The sequence below is a fragment of the Macrotis lagotis genome, chromosome 1 (genome assembly GCF_037893015.1).
Source record: "Macrotis lagotis isolate mMagLag1 chromosome 1, bilby.v1.9.chrom.fasta, whole genome shotgun sequence".
NCBI classification, from domain to species: Eukaryota; Metazoa; Chordata; class Mammalia; order Peramelemorphia; family Peramelidae; genus Macrotis; species Macrotis lagotis.
The window spans coordinates 264,272,368-264,299,267 of record NC_133658.1 but is presented as its reverse complement, the minus strand read 5'-3'; the positions used below and the strand labels follow the sequence as shown (position 1 = coordinate 264,299,267).

The following is a 26,900-nucleotide window of genomic DNA, read 5'->3' as shown; positions in this document are numbered from 1 at the left end:
GATTTTGAAACATTAATTTTAAAAACTGACATGATACTTTGTGTCAACATTAAATTAAGTAAATACTTTGCAAATTTTTAGAAAAAATTCTGTATTCTTATGTTAAGCTTCTAATAAAGCATTTGAAATTCTTTTCCTTACAAGTTCTAATCTGATAATCTATTCCTATCAAATTTTATAATAATTTTCAAATTAGATTAATGTCTATTAAAATATTTTTATAGAGTAGAGAAGCTTATTACATACAGAACTATTAATATGAGAAGTCAATTAAAATATATACTAAAATGTAACCTGGGGACATCTGAGAGTCTCTACCATCCCAGAATATCCTCCCAAAGACTCTATCTTTGCTTCTGTCGTAATGAGAGGTCCATTGGTCTCCTGACTAAAACTAGTATTCGTGATGCTAGGACTACCCTTATTCAAAAGGAAAAAAATAAAAATAGCTTCTGCCCTAGCTCTGGAACTCATCTTAGTTTTCCAGTTTGCTAATGGAAGTCTCTATAGACTCTTTCCTACTTAGGCTCCTCTTGATCTTTTTCCTGCCTAAGCTGATTCTTCTTTAATATCTTTAGAGTCTGCTTAAGTCTCACCAGCTTAGGCAGTCTGAATTTATACTACAAAATGTTAAAAGTATATCATACACTATTATACTTAAGAGATATCACAGAATCAAAATAGATGTTTTCCTAAATAAATACATTACGACTTAATTGAAGCATATATTGAATAGTCGCTTTCAATACTCAAGATATCCATCAGCAAAATTTATATATGCATTGCTTTCTGCCTCTATGAGACAAAGTGAATTCTTTTCACTTAGGGAAACAAGTAGTTGTTAATTAAAAGATTGACAAAATTAAATTCAGCAGAGCACTCTGAGTGGATTTCAATGAAACTCAAGTTAGAAAAGATAAAAATATGTGAAAACTTAATCCAAACATTTTTGAAGTATTATCTCTACTCCAATTTTTTTTACCATATTGAGCTATCTTATACCTTAATTCAAATAAAAACTTTGCTTTAGATATTCAAATTTCAATTTTAGGCTATTCGATAATTAAGAATTTTAGAAGATAAAGATATCTAGCAAAGGAAACTAAGGAATGGTCAGATAGGTAGGAGGAGGAGAACCAAGAGAAAGTAGTGTCTCAAAAAACATTGCATTAATGCCTAATGCATTAGTAACTTCGGAGAGATCTAGTTTCAGTGGAATGAAAAGATCAAAAGTCAGACTTGAAGGCCATTAAGAAATGAATGTGAGGCTCTCTCCTTTCCTTTTCCATGCTGCAGCTGCAAGCCATGAGTATGCTTAGGCTTCAGAAGAGACTTAGTGTCCTTCGATGTGGAAAGAAGAAGGTATGGCTTGACCCCAATGAGACCAATGAAATTGCCAACATCAATTCCCATCAGCAGATCCAGAGGCGAATTAAAGAAGGGCTGTTCATCAGAAAGCCTGTTACTGTGCATTTTCAAGTCAGATTCAAAAAAAATACTCTGGCTCAAAGGAAGGGCAGGCACGTGGGCATTAGTAAGAGAAAGGGTACTGCCAATGCTCATATGCCTGAGAAGGTGACTTGAATGTGGCGAATGAGGATTCTGTGCCATCTACTCTGAAGATACCATGAATCCAAAAAAGATAAACTGCCATATGTACCACAGTTTTTATTTGAAGGTGAATGGAAATGTGTTCAAGAATAAGCAGATCCTCATGGAGCACATTCATAAACTGAAGGCATACAGGGCCTGAAAGAAACTCTTGGCTGACCAGGCTGAAGCTTGCCATTCTAAGACCAAAGAAGCATGGAAGTGTTGGGATAGAGCATTTGCAGGCTAAGAAAGAGGAGATTATCAAGACTTTGTCCAAGGAGGAGGAGACTAAAACATGATTCTCCCCTATCTCCTCTGTACATAGTACCTTTCTATTTGGCTCATAAAATAAAACTTGACAGGCTGTCTTGGATGTCCCATCAAAAAAAAAAAGAAAGAAATGAATGTGAGGAAAAAAACTGGAGGTACCTACTTTAGAATGCCTTTTCAAGAGCAGAAAGTATATAGGACTATAGTTAGGAGAAGAGGAAAGGATAAAGAGGGTTTTTTTTCTCAGGATAGTGAAATATGAATATGTTCATAGACTTTAGGAAATGAGTCAGTAGAGGAGAGAGGTTAAAATTAAGTGAAAAATAGGGAGGACAGAGGGGGGACAATCAACTGAAGGAGACAGTATGGAATGAGATCACTTGAACAGGCAGAGAGATCCCATTCAGTCCCTGAGGTATAGAAACACAAAACAAGTTTATTTAGTACAGTATTGTGCTGTAAAGATCTTCCATGGTAGTGACTAAGTTTCAAACCTTTCTACAACCCACAAAAGTTTAGAGACACAAATTCTGCCCAACAACAATTGGAAAAGGGAAAGGAAAAGCAACTGGGAGGGGGAGTTAGGGCCACAGATTTGTCGGAATGTGTTGGAAATGTAGACACCTAAAAAAAGTAGACTTCAAATCCAGTTGTGGTCAGGCCTTTTCATGGAAAAAATTTTTTAAGACAAGGACCTGGTTTAGTTGTGCTCCATATCCTGAGCATGAAGAGGTTGAAGTTCTTCAATAATCTAGCCACGAGGTCAATAGTACACTAGGAAGGGGTTAACTTATGAGGAAGCCTGATATTGGAAATAGAAGAGAAAGGTTGAAAAACTAAAAATTTAAGATGAAAGATGGAAGAAGCAGATAAATCAACAAAAATATTCATAAAAATGGGAAAAAAGGAATACATGAAACTTCAAAAACAACCAGAACATATAAAACAAGTATTATAACAACACAAAATAAAATAAACCAGTATTATTTTGCAAACACCCCAGAAATCAGAGAACAACAAAACTTCAGAATGGTTCAAAAGAGAAATAAACTTTTTAAAAGAAGAAACTTGGAATAAATTTAGATCAGAAATCTGAGCTTTCAATGCATATTAAAACAAAAAAATGATTGGAAAAATATATGATAGAGAATCTCTCCAAAGGACTAAAAGTGAGAGAGAGAGAGAGAGAGAGAGAGAGAGAGAGAGAGAGAGAGAGAGAGAGAGAAAGAAATTGGAACACCAAAATACTGATATGGAAGAAAATTAGGCAGAAGAGAAGCAAAAAATAACAAGTATTAAAAGAACACCTCCTAAGTGACTGACCCTGAAGACAGAATGTTGCAGGGATTATTCAGTGACCAAACAAAAGCATAACAAATGAAAAACCTGAATATTACAATGCAAGAGGAAAAATAAAATACGACTTTAGACCACTGTATATAGACAATAAAGCACTAATTGAATCAAACTATAGAATCATTGCAAGGGAAAAAAATCTCAAACCTCAGATTCTAAGGCATGTAGCAATTAAATAGAGCAATACAAATTTTGTAAGCAGTCAGTAGAAAGACCTCATAATATGAAGGAAATGTAGTTTAAATACCACAGGATTATTCCACATTCACTAAAAATGATGAGATATGGAATAACACATTCCAAAAAAAGCAAAAAAAACCCCTCAAGCTGCTTCACAAAACAATGTTCTATAAACCTGAGGCTAATCATCAAATTTTAAAAAAGATGAATATTTAACAAAATAAAGATAGTTAAAAGCATTCCAGGAGGAGAGAGAAAAAGAGAAAGATAACTCTAAAGAGATGCAGAGAGTGTTGTAGAAAATCTGACTTGCAAATTTTTCAAACAACAAACACAAATTTGTAAAATAAGTTCAATGATCAAGGAAATACATATCTGGCCACTGGATCCAGATTACTCTGGAAGGGAAAATGAGGCTGGTGACCTAGTACAGTCCTACTCCCTACTCCCCACCCCTGATATAATGGTCTTCTTTGAGAATGAAAGACAAACATTACTAAGGAATGAAATAAATTCTCTTGATTTTTTTTAAGATCTGGTTGGGGGTGGGGAAAGGGAATGGAACAACAAAGATATCATCATAGGAGAAAATGGACCTAAGGAACTACACATCCAAATTTGAAAAAATTGCAGAAGGGAAAGTTGAGTTTAATTAATATTTCATGGACCAAATTCCCTCATCCCCTATATAAAGTGACTTGATCTTTTTTGTGGAGAGAATGACAGAATGGTAGATTAAAAGGGAAGAAAGAAAATAAATTCCACCAAATCCACAGATGAACAGTGAGTGGATATTTTTCATTGGTTTCTCAACAAAGTGGGGGTTTCTGAGGGAGAATAGAACAAAAACAAAGGTGTGAAAGAACTGGAAGAGAAGCAATATAGAACAGTTGTATTCTACGAGTGAAAGGAAAATGTCCCAATAAAGATCATTCCTATGGGAAAGGAGGAATACATATAAAACTATATATAGCTACCATATAATAGGTTTCATTTGGGAGGAGTTTGCACATTAGAAAACCACCTTCTATGAGAAAGAGTTATAACACCTTATACAACCTAGATGATGAAAGTCTAAGTTCCTGAGGGCAGCCAGCATCTGGAATGGTAACAGGGACACAATCAAAAACAGCATAAGACTATCTCAGGAATGCAAACTGATAATAATATAAAGAGCAGTAGGGGGCAGTGGAGGTGGAGGAGAGGGGTACAAACTTTATAATGGAACACTGAGTGGTTCCTGTCATATAACATTGTTTCCATCTAATATGATCCCATGAATTAAAATGCCTAAAATTAAAGCATAGGTGAAAATAGAGAGGATGGTATAAGACATACAAAGACAACAACATTGAAATGGAATAGAAAAGGGTACTAGTTCTTTAGAAGTTTTACCGGGTGGCTAGGTAGCGCAGTGGACAGAGCACTGGCCCTGGAGTCAGGAGTACCAGAATTCAAATCCGGCCTCAGACACTTAATAATTACCTAGCTGTGTGGCCTTGGGCGAGCCACTTAACCCCATTTGCCTTGCAAAAAAAAAGTTTTAGCATCATGGAAAAAATAAAGGAGAATGAGAAAGGGTACTGTCCATAAATCAGAAAATAAAATTTATAAAAGAGAAATAATGAGAAAAAGTAAAAGAAACAATGAAAGTGTTACTTAAAATAAATGATTAGACAGAGAGGAGGAATAATTTTGAACCAGTAGAGTCAGAGGTAAATTAAAATGGGGGAAAAATAGAAAAATAGGAAAGAAAGAAAAATAAATTAAGAATTTAAGTAAATTCAAAGAACTTGAATATGATACCAAAAAGAAAGTAAATAACTAGCTGTGTGACCTTAGGCAAGTCACTGGGGTAGTTTCATATACTAACCATAATATAATAACCTTTTTAATTTTTCTTTTTATGTTTCAAGTTATAAGACTTGGATTTAAGAGGTTTTAGCTATGATTTCACCCAGGAAAATAGCCAAGTAACAAAAGACTACTGCACTTAAATGGTGGAAAGATAGGCATTTTAGTACATTGTTAATGGAATTGTGAATAAGTTCAACCATTTTGGAAGCTATTTGGAATTATGAAAATAAAATGGCTCAGATGTTCATGTCCTTTGACTCAAAGATTCAAGTGCTAAACATATACCCTAAGACATCAGTAATAAAAAGAAAGATCCCATAAACACCAAAATATTTATAACTGCACTGCACTTTTTAATGTAACAAAGAACTGGAGACAAACATAATGCCTATTTACTGAAGAATAAGTAAACATAAGAAACATGAAGGTAATGGAATACAACTCTGTTGCAAGAAACTATACATATAAAATTAGAGAAGGGAAAGATTTATATGAACTGATGCAAAATGAAGTAAGCAGAGCTGAGAAAATAATGTAAATGGAAAGAAAGAAAAATCACAGAGCAATGAATGTTGCAAAATTACAAAGAATGAGCACAGACCAAAAGAAAGAAAATGAGAATGCTCTCACACATGCTCCTTTGCAGAAGGGAATGGAACATGGCAGATGCACAATAAACACTTCTCAATTGTATGCTATAAGAGAGTAAAAGGATGAGTTTAGAAATTAATATAAGTAACTGATACTCTATTTTAATAGTTAAAGAAAAAACAAAAAAAATTAAGGCACATTTTATTAAAGAGAGCCACAACTATAAAAAATATTTTTTTAAAATTAGACATATTTATTGACCCATCTTTATAGGGCTTTGGAAGGGATGAGCAAATTTTGCTGGTCTTTCCCATTTCCTTCTGGTAATAGCCATTGGCAGTATCACATCTCAATCTCTGGCCAAGCTCTCCTCAGCCCCCAATCACAATAAGACTACATTGCTACTATATTTGCGTAGCAGAAAGAAAGAGCGCTTGGGAACATAAAGCTTGGGTTTAAATTGGACCCAAAGCTCATTTATCTATCAAGGAAGGAGCACAGATTCAGAACTAGAAGGGATTTTTTTTTGTTATTGTTTTTTGCAAAGCAATGGGGTTAAGTGACTTTCCCAAGGTCACACAACAAGGCAATTAGCAGCTAGGATCAGGAGTACCTGAGTTCAAATCTGACCTCAGACACTTAATAATGGCCTAGCTGTGTGATCCTGGGCAAGTAACTTAACCCTGTTGCCTTAAATAACAAATAAAAAAATTTTTTAAGTATCTGATGCTGAATTTGAACCCAGGTCCTCATGATTCCAGGGTTGGTGCTCTATCTACTGTACCACCTAGATGCCCCCCCAGAAGGGACTTTAAAAACTAGCAAATCCAATTCCTCAAATTTCTACTGTGCACTCTTTGGTATGACCTTGGGAAAATTATTTCATAGATATTTTAGTTTACTCATTTGTGAAATATAGACAAGAACACTAGAGGAAAAGTTTGTACTGTAAGAGGCCTGTATCAATTTGTAAGTTGTCATGAGCAGAGCTTATTGTTAAGGCTTTAAGGAAATATAAAGTATAACAGTGTATAATATACTTTTAGTACTTATCTAGAAATGTATGCTCAGAAAGCTTAGGTACCTTCAGCAATCTACACTAATTTCTTTGCAGGTTTATTACACTCTCTATTCTGTTGATCTTATGTTCTCATTTAGTTTGTTAAGTCCTCAGTGTTAAAGACTATATAGTATACTATTCTGGGGTAACATACATAGTATCTCACAAGACTATGGGCATGTAAGGGGTGGCTAGGTAGTGTAGTGGATAAAGCACCGGCCTTGGAGTCAGGAGTACCTGGGTTCAAATCCAGTCTCAGACACTTAATAATTACCTAGCTGTGTGGCCTTGGGCAAGCCACTTAACCCCATCTGCCTTGCAAAAAAAACCCCTAAAATAAAAATAAAATAAAAAAAGACTATAGGAATGTAATAGGCATTTAACAAATGCTCACATAATCACAAAATGTCAATTCTTCAATCTGGAACCTTAAGGTCATAGTCAATGACAATCTAATCTATGACTTTGGATAAATCTATTTGATACTCAAATTCAGCAAGTCAAAAAGTCCATGCATTTTTCATCACACATGATGACTAAGAACCTTTGATGCATTTTACTTATTCTGCTTGCTAGAAGTTTAGTTTGAAGATCTCTACCTCTTTTATATCTTTAATTCTTCATTAAGCTGAAATGTTCCACTGTAACAGTTACTTAATTGCCAAATATAAACACCTTTTCTCATCATCGTTCTTGACTTCGCTACAGCATTTGACATTGCTGACAATCATCTCCTCCTGGATATTTCTCCTTCATGGGCTCTCTGTAGAAAAAAATTTTTAAGGATGGTAACAGTGATTTGATTTGGTTCCAAATTCCATGGGAACAAGTTCAAGAGGAGTGAAATATCAGAAATGTCTGTCCTCAGAACCAATATAAAACAAGCTATAGGCTACAGAATTCTTGACTTTTTTTTTTGGCAAGGCAATAGGCTAAGTGGCTTGCCCAAGGTCACATAACTAGGCAATAATTAAGTGTCTGAGTCCACATTTGAACTTGGGTCCTCCCGACTCCAGGGCCAGTGCTCTATCCACTTCACTACCTAGTGACCCCTGGCTACAAGATTCTTAATCAGATTTATGCTTCTAGAAGTCTGCATCATAATGTGTTTGAATCCTTAATTTTAACTTTGAGTTGTTCTAACAGTTCTGTCAGTTTTCACCTTCCTTTCTGACCACTTCCTCAGTTTCCTAGGCTAGATTTTTCATTTATATTCTGGCCCCTATTCCCCAAGACTCTGATGTGTTTTAGATACTTTTTCTCTTTCTATACTTTCTCACTTGATGACTTTATCAGTTCCCATGGTTTTGATTATTATCTAAATGCAGATGACTCACAGATCTCTAAGTCTCTATCTCCATCTTCTCTGAACTTTAGTCCCTCATCACCAAACCAGATATCTCATATGCATATCAAACAATGTATCCACAACAAGTAATTATTTCACTAGCAAACTTCCTTTACCAGACTTTCCTACCATGGCATTACCATCACTGTTGAAACAACAAGGCACCCTGAGGGAAAAGCAAGAGGCAACTCAGGCCAGACAAGTCATGTCACCTCCACCATCTACTCTATCCTCCTCTAAGATGCTGAACTCAAGAGCTTTGGGAATAAAAGTACTGACAAGAGCATCAATTCTGTTTCTTATGCCTCACAGCTATCACTGAAGGGGAAAATCACTGAAGAAGGGGTCAATTTTCCTTGTTTCAACCAATATCAACTGCTGACCAAATGCCACTAATGGGCAGGTCCAAGAGTGTTGGGAAAAGAAGCAACATCCAGACATCCAACTCTGCTTCTAATCAAGCCCTTGTGGCCATCATTCTAGGATAGAAGCCCATGAAGATGTGGCCTGGCCTGCAGGTGCTGCAACCACAGCAACTGAAAATTCAAAAAACAAAGTTATTGCCATAAAAACTGCTGGTACTGCTAAATGGTTCAGCACCTGAAGAAGATATGATTTTTTTCATTAGAAATGACATGAAAGGTAATATATTACCATCTGCTCTGCCACTGTACTCTAAAGACCATGGGACCTTTCCATTCAACTATTTTTTTAGGTTTTTTTGTTTTGTTTTTGTTTTTGTTCTTTTTTTTGCAAGGCAATAGGCCACACAGCTAGGTAATTATTAAGTGTCTTAGGCCGGATTTAACTCAGGTACTCCTGACTCCAGGGCCAGTGCTCTATCCACTGCACCACCTAGCTGCCCCTCCATTCAATTTTTAACTAAAATCCTCTATTAAGCATTGTCTTCCATCTTAGAAAGGGAGCTCCTTGAAAGCAGACTGACTTACTTTTCTATTTGTTTCCCCAGTGCTTAGTACAGTGCTATGTGCATAGTAAGTGCTTAATAAATGATCATTAATTCATTCTAGTACCAATGGTTTACAACCTGAATATTAACCTTGGCCCTTCACTATCCCTTATTCTACATATCCAAACATTTGTCAAATACTAATTCTATCTCTACAACATCTCTTCAATCTCTCTGCTTTTATCTATACACATAGCCATTATCTAAGTCAGGGATGTCCAATATAAAGCCCAGACAGCTGCAGCACAATTTTATGTGCCCTCTGTGGATTTAATAAATGCTTTAGTAAACAAAGCCTAGCTATTGCAGAGCTCTCACTAAAATGGCAAATCAAAATATATTGCCTATTGTTTCAATAAAAAACTTTTAAAAGTAAGGCCCTCATGGCCTTTCAGCTCAATTATTACAACAGTCTATTAATAAGCCTCCCTTCTTCAAGTTTCTTCCCTCTGCATAACCAAAGGGATTTTCCTAAAGCACAGGTCTTATGACTTCTTAACTCAGTAAACTTCAGAGGCTCCCTTATTTGCTCTAGGATGAAACAGTACTTCATGGTATTTTCATTCTTTTTAAATTGAAATGAATATGTTTTAAAATATACATAATTATCAATATGGAGAGCTATAATTTATGAATAAGCAAATATTATTAGTAGCTTATACTAAAAATTTATTATTAGGAGTGTGCTATAAAAAAGTTTGGATACCACTGAATTATATCATGCTCCCTAACTACAGGCATATCCAAAGATCAGACCAGACCCCTTTTATCTCCCTCTCTATACTATCTCACTCAGTGACCTCATCAGTTAACTTTTTATGCAAATGATTTACAGATACTATATATTCATCCTGGGCCTTTGCCTGAGCACTGGCCGAACATCTCCAAAGCCTTATTTTGCTATAAATTATTTCATCCTTGAAGTAGCATAGTACAATTAAAGGTGGAAAGGCTCTTCCACAACATCTCTTGCACTTAACATATTCTCACTAATCATTGAGCCATCATCACCTTAATTCAGGCTCTCATCATATCTTATCTTGCAATAGACTCTTAACTAGTGTCTTCCATGACCTAAGACATTCCCAACTCCAATTCATCCTCCATCTAGTTGCTCAAGTCCTCTACCTTGGGGCAGTTCTTTTCTTTTTTTTAAGATTTTATTTATTTTGAGTTTTACAATTGTCCCCCCAATCTTCTTTCCCCCCACCTCCACAGAAGGCAGTCTGTTAGTTTTTACAATGATTTCATGACATACATTGATCTAAGCTGATGAGAGAGAAATCATATCCTTAAGGAAGAAAAATATAGCATAAGAGACAGCAGAATTACATAATAAGATAACGGGTTTTTGCTTTGTGTTTTTTTTTTTCCTAAATTAAAGGTAATAGTTTTTGGTCTTTGTTCAAACTCCACGATTCTTTCTCTGGATACAGACGGTATTCTCTATCGCAGATACCCCCAAATTGTCCCTGATTGTTGCACTGATGGAATGAGCAAGTCCACCAAGGTTGATAATCATTTCAATGTTGCTGTTAAGGTGTAAATACAATGTTTTTCTGGTTCTGCTCATCTCATCAGTTCATGCAAATCCCTCCAGGTTTCCCTGAATTCCCATTCCTCCTGGTTTCTAATAGAACAATAGTGTTCCATAACATACATATACCACAGTTTGTTAAGCCATTCCCCAATTGAAGGACATTTACCAAATTTCCAATTCTTTGCCACCACAAACAGGAGTGCTATGAATATTTTTATACAAGTGAAGTTTTTACCCTTTTTCATAATCTCTTCAAGGTAGAGACCCAGGAGTGGTATTGCTGGGTCAAAGGGTATACATATTTTTGTTGCCCTTTGGGCATAATTCCAAATTTCTCTCCAGAAAGGTTGGATGAGTTCACAGCTCCACCAACAATGTATTAGTGTCCTTGGGGTAGTTCTAACTATTTTATTACTCTGTTTAATAAATCCCTTCAACTCCTAATGATCTCTAGAAGAAAATATAAACTGCACTGGCATTTAAAATTCTTCATAATCAATAATCTGGCATTTGGTGGATAGAGCGCTAGGACTGAAGTCAAGAAAATATGAGTTCAAATCTAGCCTCAGACACTTGACTCTGTGATCCTGAGCAAGTCACTCAAATCTATTGTCTGTCTCAATTTCCACAACTGTAGAATGAAGATCATTACAGCACCTATTTTTCAGAATTATGAGAATTAAATGAGATAATTTTTGTGTCTGGCACTAAGTAGTACTTAATAGGTGCTTCTCCCCTTCACACAGCCAACTGGTCTCTCAGCTGATCTTCACACTCAGTCCTCTCTCATTCCCATCTCTCTGATGTCTAAATGGGAATCTCCTATCATCTCCATTTCAAATCCCTTAATTCCTTCAAGCACTATCATTTTTCTTCATGAAGGCTTTGTTGATCTTCTCCAATGATAATGCCACTCCTCTCCCCAAACATCCTCTATTTATTTTGCATATATTCTAATAAGTTTATAGATATACTTTCTCCCCTTGTAGAATTTAAGACACTAAAGGGTAAAAACTATTCCATTTTTGTCTTTCTATCCCAGTACATGAAACAATGCCTGGTACATAGCAAGTAAGCACTTAAAATTTATTGATCAGCTATTATATTTATGTGACTTTCTTTAGGAGATTCCAAAGGCATTATTGTCCTTCTAATTTGTTCATAGGAAATGTATTCCTCTTTCATCTACTCCCTTACTGACTTTTTGAGTGATATTTATTGTCTTTCTGTGACAGCAAAGTTCAAACAGGAAGTCAAACTTTCACTTGCCTTGGTCTAAATTTGTTGAAAAGATGATAAAGAAGCATTAAACTTGTACTGGTCATCTCCAGATGGGGGAACTAAGAGAAGTAGGAGGAAGTTACAAATAAGTCTATCAAGGCTTAATATAACATCTGGAACTGTATTTAAATTGGAAGTTTGAATATAGTGTCCTTTCTTTCCTCATTGATAATGTTCAAGGAAAGGCTAGATCTTCACATATTTATAGGGTAGCATTTTGCTCAGTGTTGGATTACATTGTGTCTGATGTACTTTTATGATTCCATATGACTTTGTATGAATCAAAGAGCTGCTTCTCATAAAAGCAAGTTGTTTTCCCTATTTGGAAATGATATGGGGTTATCAATTTTTTATATCAATTACCTTATTTTTTGTTCTACTAATTACTCTCTCAATTTTGACCAATACTGATTAAGAACCAAGAATTTTCAAAATATAACATATAGTTTTAAAATTTATATCAGTTCTTTGTCTCAGACTTTTATTTATTCCATCAATCCTTTATCTCAATATTAAACTCTGAGAAGCCAATCTTTAATAATTAAACTGCTCCAGGGCAGCTAAGTGATGCAGCGGATAAAGTACAAGAGGACATGAGTTTAAATTTGGTCTCAGACACTTAATAATTACCTAGCTGAGTGATCTTGGGCAAGTCACTTAACTCCAATGCCTTGCAAAAAAATAGTGAAATTGCTCTTAACTTTGAAATACTTTGTAATTTCTATTGTCAAACCTTAATTTCAGGTAGTTTAATTTTTTTAAAAAAAATTTGAAAGAGGAAAGGAAATTCTTACACAAAAGGGATTATAAGCTTTAAAAAAATCTGCCTCTTGATCCTTAGGAATAAAATAAGAAAAATAGGAAGGACAGAAAAATTGGGAAGATTAAAAGGAGAGGAAAAAAGAGGCAAAACGCAGCAATCTGAGATTGGCCTGGGTGAAAGGAAGTCAGGAGTAGGACTTCTTCAATTATAGACATCTCCAAATACAGATTCATCCCAGTCCCCTTTCTGCTCCTTTAGCTGTGTAAGGATTAGGCTAAATGAAAATTTGAGGAAACATCATAATAGGATATTATGAAAGGAAAAATACAACTAACAATCATCATGAATGTGGCTAAAGTATTACTTGAGAAGGCCATCTACCTCTCATTCTTTTCTTAATTCTCTATAGTCTAGTCATTCAAAAACTGCTCTCTCTAAAATTACTAATGATCTCTTTTTTTTGTTTGTTTTTGTTTGGCAGTGGGGTTGCCCAAGGTCACACAGCTATGTAATTATTAAGTGTCTGAGTCCAGATTTGAACTCAGGTCCTCCTGACTCCAGGATCCGTGCTCTATCCACTGTGCCACCTAGCTACCCCAAATGGTTTCTTAATTGACAAATGTAATAACCTATTCTCAATCTTCATCCTTTTTTTAAAAAAACATTTTGCCATCTTAGACACTGCTGATCACCCACCTTTCTTTGAAATTCTCTTCTCAATTTGCAAGACACTGTATTCTCTAGGTTCTCTTTGTATCTGATCATTTCTTTTCAACCTCTTTTGTTGGATCTTCATACAGGTCATTTCCATTAACACTAAAAGTCTCAGAGGTTTCTGAATTTCACCCCCTTTTTTTCCCTCCATCAATACATCAATAGTACTTAGTGACATTAGCTCCTGTGGATTTAATTTATTATATATAGGCTGTTGAGCCACAAATTTATTGACCTCTAGTCTCTTATCTCCAATTACTTATTAGACACCTTAAAAAGGATATCCTGTAGCCATCTTCAACTCACCAAATTCAAAACTGAAATATCTTCCTCCCTCACTACCAGTTTCTTTCAAACTTCTTTATTTCTGCCAATGGTATTACCATTCTCCAACCTTGGGGTCATTCTCAATTTCTTTCACCTCACTCATATCTAATCTTCAATTCAATTTAATAAACATTTATTAAATATCTACTATAAAGCAAGCACTGGGTAATACAAAAAATAAAGTAAAAAAAGTATCTGCTCTTAAAAAGTTTATGATCTAAAGACAGAAGACAACACACAAAAGGGAGCTGAAAAACTGCAGTGGGGGGTGGAGGTAGACATCAATGATAGTGCAATGGCATCATGTTCCAAGGAGTTCAAATCAAGCAGAGATTCAGATGGCATCCATTGCCAAGGTTTGCCAATTTCACCATCTCTCAAATGCCCCCATTTTTCTACTCTGACACAGATACCATCCTAGTACAGGGCCTTACCTCCTCATATGTAAACTATTCCACGAGACTATTGGTTGGTTTGCCTATTACAAAAGTCTCCCCACTCCAGTATATCCTCTATTTAGCCATTAAAGTGATTTCCCTAAAGCATATATCCAACCAAGTTACTATCCTTTCTCAAAAAACTTCAATAGTTTCCTATCATTTCCAAGATCAAATACAAAATCCTCTGACATTCAAAGTTCTTTTTAACCTATTGCCCTGCCCCACTCCACATCTTTCCAGTACTCTTTTAATTCCCTATCGCCTACTGGATCTAGTGGCAGAGGCCTCCCTGCTATTTTTGAAAATGGCACTCTATCTCTTAGCTCTGGGGTTTTTTCACTGATTGTTTCTCAGGAATGCTCTTCTTCCTCGCTTCCTTGGCTTTCTTCATGGCTCAGTTGAAATTCCACTTTCTTTAAGAAGTTCTTCTCAATCCCTCCTAATTCTAACACCTTCCCTTTGTTGATTATTTCCTGATTACATAGCTGTTTGTACACAGCTGCTTACATGTTGTTTCTCTCATTAGACTGTGAACTTCTCAAGGGCAGGGATTGCCTTTTCCCTTTCTTCATAATCCAGCACTTAATACAGTATCTAGCAATGTAATAGGGGCTTGATACTTACTGAATATGAACAAGATGGACTGACTTATAAGCTGGAGAAGGGTAGCAGCATTAGATTAGAAAACAAAATCCAACAATATGCTGTTTATAAGAAATATACCTGAAACATAAAATGTTTCATTCATTTAAGATGTGAGCTTGGAATAGAATCTATGGTTGTTTTGGTGAATCAAAAAAAGCAAGGGTGGCAATCATGATTTCAGATGAGAGTGAAAATAGAAATGAACCTGCATTATAATGAAAGACCAAAAGGAAATTAAGTAGTATCAATATAAAAATTTATAGGAAAAGCTTACTGAAATAAAGGTAGAAATAAACAGCAAAATGATCATTGCTAGTAAAGTCAAATATAATTACTGAATGATAATAAGAGGAAGAACATATATTTCTCAGTCTGAATAGTATATTTACACAAATCAACAGAGCAGCAGCAGAGATGAGGACACTGCTGGATGTAGATACTTGGAAGAGGGCAGAATCCTTCCAGGACAGAAAGGACAGCTGTAGTGTGCAGTCACTGGAGGGATTGCAGGGAATAAGATCATTTGCTGGACAGCAAGATGAGATCTTTAGAAAAGTCTTAGGTTGAGCCATGGGACATGACCTCAGAAAAAATTAGTAAGAAGGACCTGAGGCTTGGGGCATCATTCCCCATACCTTGGACTATAACTTGATTACACTAATAGATGCCCAAAATAAAATAAAATAAAAATGAGTAAGCAAAGGAGAAAACTCAATCACAGACAGCTACTATAACTATAAAGATCTGAGTTCATATTCAGAGGAAGGAAATGGAGAAGTGGAGATAAATGGAGATAAAAAAGCCACTACTTTTTCCAAAGAGAAATGTCAAATCATCCCAAGTACAAAAAGAGTTATTAGAAGAACTTCAAAAGAACTTTAATAAAAAAATAAGAGTAATCTAAGAAAATTATGAAAAGAAAGTCAACAACTTGAAATAGAAAATCAAAAACTTAAGAAATAAAATAATTCCTTGAAAATTATAATATAATAAAATGAAGCTGATGATGACAACAAGAAATAACAAAACAAAATCAAAATAATGAAAAAAAGAAGAGAATGATCATCTCAACAGAAAAAATGGATGAAGAAGAAATTGAGGAGAAAAAAATAAGAATAGTCAGATTACTTGAAAATTATGATAATAAAGAACCTTGATAAAATATTATAGGAAATTAACAAGGAAAATCGCTCTGAAATTCTGGAACAAGAAGGCATAGCAGAAATAGAAAAAAAAAATCACCAATCACCTCCTGAAAAAGATACTGGAAGGACTACAGGAATATCATAGCCAAACTCCCAGGTGAAGGAGAAAATATTGGAAGTAACAACAAAAAACAACTTAAATATCACTGAGCTACAATAAGGATTGCACAAGATCTAGCAGCTACTTTGTTGAAGGATTGTAGGTCTTAGAATACTATACTTTATATAATCAAAGAATTGGGGTTAAAATTAAGGGTAATTTACCCAGCAAAGTTAAATATGATCCCAAATGATTTAAAAAAAGGGTATTTAATGAACTGAAAGACTTTATGATATTTTGACAAAAACAGCTGCATTTAAGGGAAAATTCGACATATAACAACCAGGAAAAATATAAGGTAAACATCAAAGACCAATTATAAGAGGCTGGATAAGTTCAAACTCTTTACATTTTATATGAGAAAATATCAGTTATTTAAGACTGAAATTGTTTGGGGGGGGGTGGTTTGAAACAAAGGGTTAGGTGAGATATATACGATGGAGTGATTTAAAAAAAATAAAACCGTAGGGAGAAATAAAAAGGAGCAATTATTTCATACAAATGAAGCATAAAAGGAAAAACTGATACAGAAGAAGCTAGAGCGGGGGAAGGTGGGTAGTGATAAAACTTGACTCTTATCAAGAATGGATTAAAGAGGGAACAACATATTTATCCAGAATAGTATAAAAGTCTTTTGAATTCAGAAATAAATAAGAGGGTAAGGGATAGGGTAGGGGTAGAAGTAAAGGGAAGGACCTTAGAAGCATGGTAGGTTAAGGAATAGGAAGTCAAGGTAGCAAGTAAACAAATAAAGTAGAGGAGTAAGGAGGGACAGGAACAGGGTGAAAAGGATAGTGAAAAAAGGAAGAAGAAAAAAATACATAACAAGTAATTATGGCTTTGAATGTGAATAGGATGAATTTACATATAAAATATAAACTACAAAGTTTATATATGAAATATAAAATATATAAATATAAAATATAACAAATTAAAAATATAAATTCATTTACTTACTGGAAAAGGTATAAAAATGAGAGATACACACAAAGATAAAGATCTGGAGTAGAATTTATGATGAAAAAAGTAGTAGTAAGTAAACAATCTCAGGCAAAATTAAAGATAAAATAGAGTTAATTAAAAAGAAAAAAATGGGAAACTACATTATGTCAGCCATATTATTCAATATTGTTTTAGATCATTTAAAATAACTAGGCAGTATAAAATATCTGAGAATATCTGCCAAAACTATATGAGCATACACATAAAACACTTTTTATATAAAATAAAGTCAGATCTAAAATAACTGAAGTTATAAATATTGTTCATGGGTAGGTAAAGTTAATATAATAAAAAATGACAATTTTATCTATTTATATAATGCCATCCCACTTAAATTGCTAAGAAATACTCTGAGTTAGAAAAAATAATAAATTTAATTTGGAAGAACAAAAGGTCAGGAACATAAAATAAATTAGAGGAAAACAGATATAAAGGAAGCACATTCAGTAATAGTAGACATTAAGCTATATTATAAGGTGAAAACATTGCTGAAGTGTAAAATGGATAATTTTAATTACTTTAAATTAATATTTGCTTGCATAAATAAAACCTATGCAGCCAAAACCAGAAGGAATGCAAAAAAATTTGGGAAAAGACTTTTACACACAATCTCTCAGAATATGATTGAGTTGGAATACTGCTGCAATATCGGAAATGATGAGCTGGTTGATTCAGAAAAAACATGGAAAGACTTGGACTTTAGAAGGAAGATGCTATATAACTTCAAAGAAAGATATGACAAGCAGAAAAAAACATGCTTTTGGATAATATATACATGCTTCATTGTAGCTTTCTTTGGAAGGCAGGAGAAGGAGGAGAAAAAAATAAAGTAAAACGTACACAACAGAAAACAAATAAAACCTGCAAGGAAGCAAAAAAATGTTGGGCATGTTTGAAAACCATGTGTAGAATTTATTCTATACATTTACTTGAAATGGAATTTTATTGTTTTATACTGAGTCTTCTTTTATGTCTACTGAGTATATGGTAATTTTTTCTTTTTTTTTGTATTTAAGTTTAAAATAAATTAAAAAACTTAATTCCCCCAAAAGGAATAATTCAGAACTATAATCAACAGATAACAAACATGATTTTGGAAAACTGATAATTGAGGATATCACCCACTTGTTGCCAGGGAGGTTATGAACTAGAAGTACAAAGTGAGAAATACATTTTTATAGGTCCAATATGTTGAATTATTTTGTCTGATACTTATTTGTTACCAAGGATAGAATCTATTTTTGGCACTTGGAAAAAAAAGAGCTGATGGATAGGAAAGATAGTGATAAGCAAAAAATTTGAAAATACACAAGGAAGAGGGGAAAAAACATTTAGAAGGGAATACAAATTGGATAATTTTGTCACTATCATTTTTATTTCTTTTTAGATTTTTGCAAGGCAAATGGGGTTAAGTAGTTTGCCCAAGGCCACACAGCTAGGTAATTATTAAGTGTCTGAGACTGGATTTGAACCCAGGTACTCCTGACTCCAGGGCCAGTGCTTTATCCACTGTGCCACCTAGCTACCCTTCACTATCATTTTTAAAAAGAAATATACTGAAATAATCATGCTTTCTGATTGTTAAATTCACAAGAAAAAAGAAAATTTTAAAATTAAAAAGAGATGGAAAATGAGATACAACAGCCTAGTGACCTTAGGTTCCTCTGAAGATGAAGGGTATAACCTGGATATTAAGCAGTTTTTCATAATTTGGAAGTAAATATAAAAGTTATAAGAGAGTATCCAAAGGCAATCATGCAACATCAAAGGTTCTCCTATAAGAATTTAAAATAATACTCCCTATAAAATAGTTTATGAGTTGGCTTTTTTTTTGAAAAAGATGAACCATTATTTATATTTTATATTTTGAATTCTGCCAGCAAAGAAATTGATTAGATTGGATGACAAGTAATTTTAAGTCCTTTCTTTCTTCATTTAAAAATAATTTGTCAGTAAAAATAAGCAACTTTTTCAAATGAAAAATTTGAGGAATTTAATAAGATAAAAATGTTTCTATTTGATCTAATCTATGTAAATGTTAAAAGATAGAGCACACAGTTACAAAACTAACTGCAAATCCTGACATAAAAATTTGAAAAATTATAGTTCATAATAAGTACCACTTATAGCAACTGAGAACACAAAAGAAAGTGGAGAAAAGACACAGAAGACGAAGTAGGCTATTGATATCTTTTGACTTTATATCATCTTCATTTCCAAATATATATCTCTCTGCTACCATACTGATAAGACATCTCTTGTATTAAAAGAATTTCAAAAACCAAAAAACTAGGAAATCAATTCAGCAAAATTAACTTAACATATCAACCAAGTCTGACATTAGAGATAATGTTCCACCCCTGTTGATCCCCTGCCTTTGCATGGAATGAAATGTCTTTTTTTTTCATATCTTCCTGGAGCCAATCTCATTATAAGCACATAAATAGTTCTACTATTGACAAATAAAAAAGACTACACCATAGACCAAAAAGATTAACTGAAATCATAGAATTACAACTTTTTTTTTATTTTGGCTCAGTTGCAATAATGCACATTTATATTTTTCAGTTTTTGCTCTAGTGCATTTAGTAAGTTATTTAAAAAATACAAGGAATAAAAATACAAAAACATAAAATAATTGTAAAAAACAAGTTAAATACAAGTTGTTAGGTTTTTAAGGATAATCACTGTTAGAAATGTGAAATGATAGTCTTCCGATTAGGTTTTTAGCACCTGTGTTCCCTGAAAAGCCAAGTTTAAGTCTTTGCAAAAATGATTCAGGATTCTTTACCTGATGCAGAATTCCCTGACAGTTACTAGCTAGCGGTCTTTTAAAGAGACCCTGTGGGAAAAGGGGGAGGAGAAACACTAATATATGACCATCAAAGATGTATATTTTAAAGGCTCCTCAACAGGATTTATCTCCTTGTATTCTAAAGTCTTCCTGTCACTTTTCAAATATCTAATTTCTGACAGTGAAGGATTTCAAAAAATAATTCACTGACAACTGTCTTAATAAGTAAGCAGACAAATGTCATTAAATACTGTTAGCATCAACTTTCTTCCCTCATCTAGAAACTACTTAAACTGGTTTAAGGTGAGAACAGAACATGGGAGATAGGGAAGTAGGGGGTTTAGAGGAGAGAGGGAAGAAAATAAGCTTTGACAAAGCCCCTACGATGTACCAGAAACTGTGCTTAGTGTTTTATAAATATTCTCTCTATCAAAACAAAACATTGCTCAGAATGTACTTACAATTATTGAATAGACTGAGAAATTATTTTGATTTGTTATTTGACACAATACTGAAGCAAATTGACCCCTTTAGTTAAACTGAAGTTCTCACATAAAGTAATAAATAAAAGGGACTGAAGAAATAATCTAGTCATCATAAGGATAAGAAAAACTGAGGGCCCAACAGGGGAAGTGAATTACAGAAAGTCACAGTTAAATGACAAAGTAGGGACTTGCCAAAATGAATTGGGGGAGGGAGAAGTGATGTCATTTTTCAATATCAAACACAAAGCAAGGAGATTTTTCCTTCAAAAACTGTGACTCTGAGTCCTAGTATTTCTCTCAATTCTCTTTTTTCTTCAATACCTTTCCTATCTCTTCACCTAGACCACTGCATTTAAATTAATAACAAAAAGTTCAAGTATACAATTAAACTTTGCAACAGGATGAGAGGAAGAAGTCTGGGGTCATGAGAGGAAGCCAGATATAAGCCAGGGCACTATATGATCCTTCTTGGACAATTCCCATAACCATTAATTTTATTCCAAAGGCCCTTAGTTTTACATCTTGACAAATGGTCAAGGGAGAGTCTTTAGGCTAATGCAATCTAACATTACTATTCAATTCTTCACTCCCTTAACTTCACTTACCTTTAGCCTATCTTTATCTTCTGGTGGATTATGGTGCTTTTTATTATCAAGGCCCCAAGAATATGCTGATTGTTTTTTAAGAAGCAATCTCTATCAACTTATCTGATATCCTACAAGCACTGCCTTTAAAGATTATTTTTTTCTTCATCTTTAAACTAGTATACTTAAAGAATTTGGCCTAAAGCTGCTCCCAAGCCTTCTCTCATCTCACTGAATTTATCCTTTCTATTATGTATTTGGATCTTTCTGGACTCCAGGCTTATTCCTATATACTTCTTGACATTTTACTCAAAAATCTCATTACTGTTACATATGCAAAGAACTGTCAGGATTGTCTTCAAACCATTATATTTACCCTGCCCTTTACAATAATCCCATTTTGAGATTACAAAAAAGCACAAATTCTAATGTTTTATTGTGATTTAGAATGCAAGCTTTGGCAGGTCTCACTATGCTAAAGGGCTTTGCATATAGTCTCTGCATTCTAAGGATCACCCTAGCTATACAAAGAAAACTCATTATCAGTAAGATGGCAACTTTATACATTCTATGGCTATTACACCCTATGACATGAAAAAAATTCAAAATTCTCCTAATCCTTTATGGCCCCCTTTCACTTGAATGATGGTGACTGAGTTGTAGAAACACGAGTAGAAAAGAGTAAGAATTACAAAATACATCACCTATAAGTTTAATATGGCTATTGATACTTTAAATATGAGATTTTTGTTCAATGATCAACAAGTAAACATATTATTGGAAGAAATAAATTATATTCATCTTGACATTCTTATCACAAATAAAATCAAAATAAAGAAACAAGTTATAACTAAACCAAAGATTGGCTCACATGTACTCTGGAGAGACAAATGAAGGAATTGTATGAGTTAATATCATCCTCCTGAATGCAACAAGAAACATTATTTCATGGAAAATTTGTTCATCTCCTACTGCAGGGTTCATGATAAGTAGTTACAAAAAAGCCACCACAAAATAATTATAGTTTTCTAACACCTCAGAGAATTCTAGGAAATATATGATAAAATCTTCCAAAAGAAATCAACATAAACTTTGAAACTCAGGGACTTTGACAGTCAAAGGTGAGAGTAGGCAAAGATGGTGAAAAATATTTTGGATAACACGGGTCAGAAATAAGGAATGAGAGAGGGCAAAGATGTTTAGACTGCTAAGAAGCTTCATATTTCTACATCAACAATACTTTTATTTAGAGAAAAGAATTTGTATACACTGGATATAATAAGCATATTCCCCCTTCAAAAAATATCCAAAGAAATTAAATTATTTTTTCTGTCAGGAAACAAACTGTTGCTTGTGTGGGAGTCATTTCTGAATCCACTAACTAGGTAGAGTCACACAATGACTGATTTAGTAAATATCAAAATAAATACAAAAAATAAAACTGAAACAATTCAATCCTGACCTAGACATACAAGTTATTAATAAATGAAAATTGGATGAGTAGAAGAGTACTGATATGATTTTTCAAAAAGAAGTTCAAGTGATATAAATAACTAACTATAAGTATGTAAATAACTGAGGCTATATCTAAAAGACTGAAAGATCCAAAAAAATGCTTTAGTCAGCAAACACTTTGACTTAATTACGAAGCAGAGAAAAACAGCAGCCAAAAGCAACAACTAGCTAAATTTTATACTTTTTTTTAAAATGGATGATGGCAGAATAATAGTAAGATCATCTCATAAAACAGCAAGAAGCAGTGGAAGGTATAACCAAATAAGGTAAACTTGTCAAGAGCTCAAACTAAGTCTTCAAGTTATTTAATGACAAGAATTGGAAGACAGCTTAAATAAGAAAAAAGTGGAAAAAGTCTACTCAGATTTTCATAATTTCTCACTGTGAAGGACAAGGGAAAGAACATATATGTATTTTAATATCACAGTTCTAGGTGCCCATTAAGAGGAAATTATCATGGCATTAAAGTGAACAGAGACAGGAAAAGTAGTAAAATTAGATCAAGTTGAAGAAATCTGTACAAGAGGGAAATTATAAGAGTACTGATTTACAAAGTAATGGAAGGAATGTCAAGACTACAACCATATTCCCAATCATCCAGGGTCCAAACCATTGTTGTCCTTGATTCTTCATATTCAGTCTCATCTTTTCCTACATGAAAGGATGAGGAAAAATTTTAGACCTTATTAACATCAAAATAAGCCCAACATATCATCCAGTAGAGACTTCATATCAATATAAATTTAAATGAAAATCACCTGCACATTCATTGAGGGCATCCTTGATGAGATTAGAAATAGGAAGGCTTCTTCTGCAAGCAATATTCCCCAACAGAAATAACTTTACTACCACAATTGAATGAAGGTTTAGGGACTATGACTGTAATGTCCAAATATAACATCCAAAAAAGCAACTAATTTGATAGAGCAAAATGACATGTTTCTACAAAATATTTCCCAGCTCAAGATCATTCAAGATTCATTGAGAGGCATAATAACAAAGAAAATCTTGTTCAAAGAACCTCTAATCACAAAATTTATGCCAGGAATAAAACATGGAGAGGTAAAGGCGTCAAAGGTATCTATTGCTCTGATGGAGGAGTTCAATAAAGAATCTAAATTAAAAAAAGATTTTCCCTTCTCCTCCAAAGTGAGGTCCTCCAGATGGTGTTATTTTCAAATGATATCACATTGGTTCTATCAAGCCCTGGAATAGATTTGAAACTAATCAAAGGGGTTTGGCCTAAACATCCAGGCATTGAATTAATCAACATTTATTACACAAGTGCTATGTTTCAGGCACTGTGATATGCACTGGGGATACAAAGAAAAGCAAAAACAGTCTCTGCTCTTAAAGATGATTTGGGAGAGGAAGTGGGAAGGGAATGTTGACTTTGAGAAGTCTGTGGAACATACAACTGGATAGGTTCAAAAGGTAGTAACTATAACTTTAGAGAATACAGCTAGTTACATAGATATCAGAATCATCTTTCAAGATAACTAAACCTATTACAAACTGATATTAATATTATGTAAAATTGTGTAGAGGGAGAATAAAATGGATGACAAACTGATAACCTAGAGAGTTTTTCCGTCACCTTATTGTGGGCAGTACAAATAGACAAAAAGTTCGGTCCCAAATTACAGATAAAGAAATTGGGCTAGATCATCATCCAAAAACTGCAAAGCTCCTTTAATGAGACCAAACTTTTCCAGAAACAAAAGTCTAAATTTTAAATACCAATATTATATATATATGTATATATATATATATATATATATATATATATGAAATTCTATATTAAATGGTCACGAGACAAGTAGCTCATCATTAAAATCAACAGATTCTTGGTTCCTTGGGATGGGGATGTACTGTAGGACATATTTTCATATTCAGCTCCACTTCTTAAAAAGTTCACATATTTTTTAAAAGTAGAATCCTTTGAAATATGACCATATGTCTTTGCCATAGTATTCAAAGGAGGTCATTGATCCCTTTCTTTCCTCAAAAGGCAGTGAATGAGGAGCCTACCCATGCATATAGCTTTACCCTATATTCATAATACTGTTCTGATTTATATGAGTGTAGTTGAAGGCTTCTGTAAACTATAAGGGTATGTCTTAAGATATGAGCAGCATTTGTCCACCATCCCAGCAATGACATAAGGTCTACTATAAGGATAATCTGGGGAGAAGGGAATAAAAGGGGAAATTTTTTTCCCTGAACAAGTAGAATAGTAGTGCTCCTCATTCACCTGAAGTCATGTCTAGAATTTTTAAAGCAAGGGACAGAGATAACCAGTAGGCAGCAATGTTCCAAGTGTATCCTTGCAATGTCAGGAGAAAGTGTGGAATGGGCCCAGCATTCCATTAGCGAATTTGTGGGAACAGGGGGCAGTTAGGTGGTGCAATGAGCACCCAGCCCTGGAGTCAGGAGGACCTGAATTCAAATCTGATTTCAGACACTTAATAGTCACCTAGTTGTGTGACCTTGGGCAAGTCACTTAATCCCATTGCCTTGCCAAAAAAAAATCTGTGGGGAGGACATGAACAAGAATTGCTTAGAATGAAGAGTCACAGGGGGATTAGCTCTCCACATCATTGGAAGGAGCATGGAAATTACTGCAATCATAGATTCATTTAAGTATGTTAAAGACAAATTATCCTATCTTTTTTGGTAAGGTTTTGAATTTTACACTTTTCCCCCCAACCCTCCCTTCCCTCCCCCGCTCCTCCCTACAGAAGGCAATCTGATATTCTTTGCATTGTTTCCATGCTACACAATGATCAAATTTGAATGTATTGAAAGAAAAACATAACCCTGGGGGAAAAAAGTAAAATATTAGAGATAGCAAAATTATGTAGTACATAAGACAACTTTAAAAAAATTGAAGGTAATAGTCTTTGGACTTTGTTTAAACTCCACAGTTCTTTCTCTGAATACAGATGGTATTCTCCACCACAGATACCCCAAAATTGTCCCTGATTAGTTCACTGATGGAATGAGCAAGTCCATTAAGGTTGATCATCAACCCCAAGTTGCTGTTAGGGTGTTTAATAATGTTCTTCTGGTTTTGCTCATCTTGCTCAGCATCAGTTCATACAAGAAAAACAAATTATCCAAAGAAGAACAGTAGTAGTCAGCTGGGGAAAAATTTCCTTGCCCCAAATATTTTTCATATACACACACATATAAAAATTTATATATCCAAAATCTTTGTTTCTTCCCAGGAGGCCATCTTCAGAGAAAGTAAGACTTGTGACTTTGCACAGCCCTCCCTCACTTAAATCCAATTCACTAGCAAGTCATGGCATCACCTCCCTGATATTCCTCTTTGAGAACAAAGGACAAACACAATCCTTCTTTCCAACTGCCTCACTACTGTCAAGACCATAACCAACTTCCCAGGTACCCAGGGTTCAAAACACAATTATCTTCTATTCCTCATACTTATTCTCCTCACATATCCCAATCTATTAAGTCTCATCTTTACTACTTCCACCTCTCATTCACATCCCTTTCCACTAACACAACCACAACTCCAGTTCAGATTTTCATTGTCTTTCACCTGGACTCCTGAAAGAGCCTTCTTGCTGATCTCCCTGATACAAATTTCTTCTTATTCATGTAGAAAACTTGTCACCAAATATTACCAAACTGAAGATTAGTTCATTGTGAGACAGGTTAGCTTTTACCCTATTGTCGAAAGATTGTCCCCATAAAATAACAGCACTGATTATTAGACCATCAAGAGACACGTTAGTATTACCATACTGTCATTTATTTGTCACCATAAAAATACCATACTGACACTCTGCCAGGCATTACTATAATGCTGCGATGACTTGATGACATGGGGAAAGGTCTACATCAAAGACATCAAGATTTGTCACTGTATTTAGACCAATACCAGAAGTCCTGTTTCCTATAACTATCAGATCACTATGTTAAGATGGTTCTGGAAAGGGTGATTTGTACAACATTGTCCATTCTTTAATCAACCTAATATGCATGGCATGACATCATTCATTTGATGTCATGGTCTTCTTTGATTACAAAGGAGAACAATTGATCAAATCAGATTATATCATTATCAGTAAGTTCTACTGGCTTCTTATTACATGAAGAATCAAATATAAACTTTTCTTTTTGGCATTTAAAGTTCTCCATAACATGGCCTTGTCTTAGCTTTCCAGTATAAAAAGTTCAACTACATGAGACTGCTTGTATAGTTCCTTATACAATAGTATTCCATCTTCTATATCTTTTCACTGGTTATA

General features: G+C 34.2%; 1 protein-coding gene and 1 pseudogene across 2 annotated transcripts in view; one reads left to right on the top strand and one right to left on the bottom strand.

The window, feature by feature from the left end:
• The window catches only part of GNAS (GNAS complex locus), a 179,728-nt gene that overhangs the window by 124,957 nt on the left and 27,871 nt on the right, over positions 1-26,900 (bottom strand). The gene's annotated exons all lie outside the window — the stretch shown is intronic.
• LOC141504945 (large ribosomal subunit protein eL19-like) lies at positions 1,306-1,957 on the top strand (annotated as a pseudogene).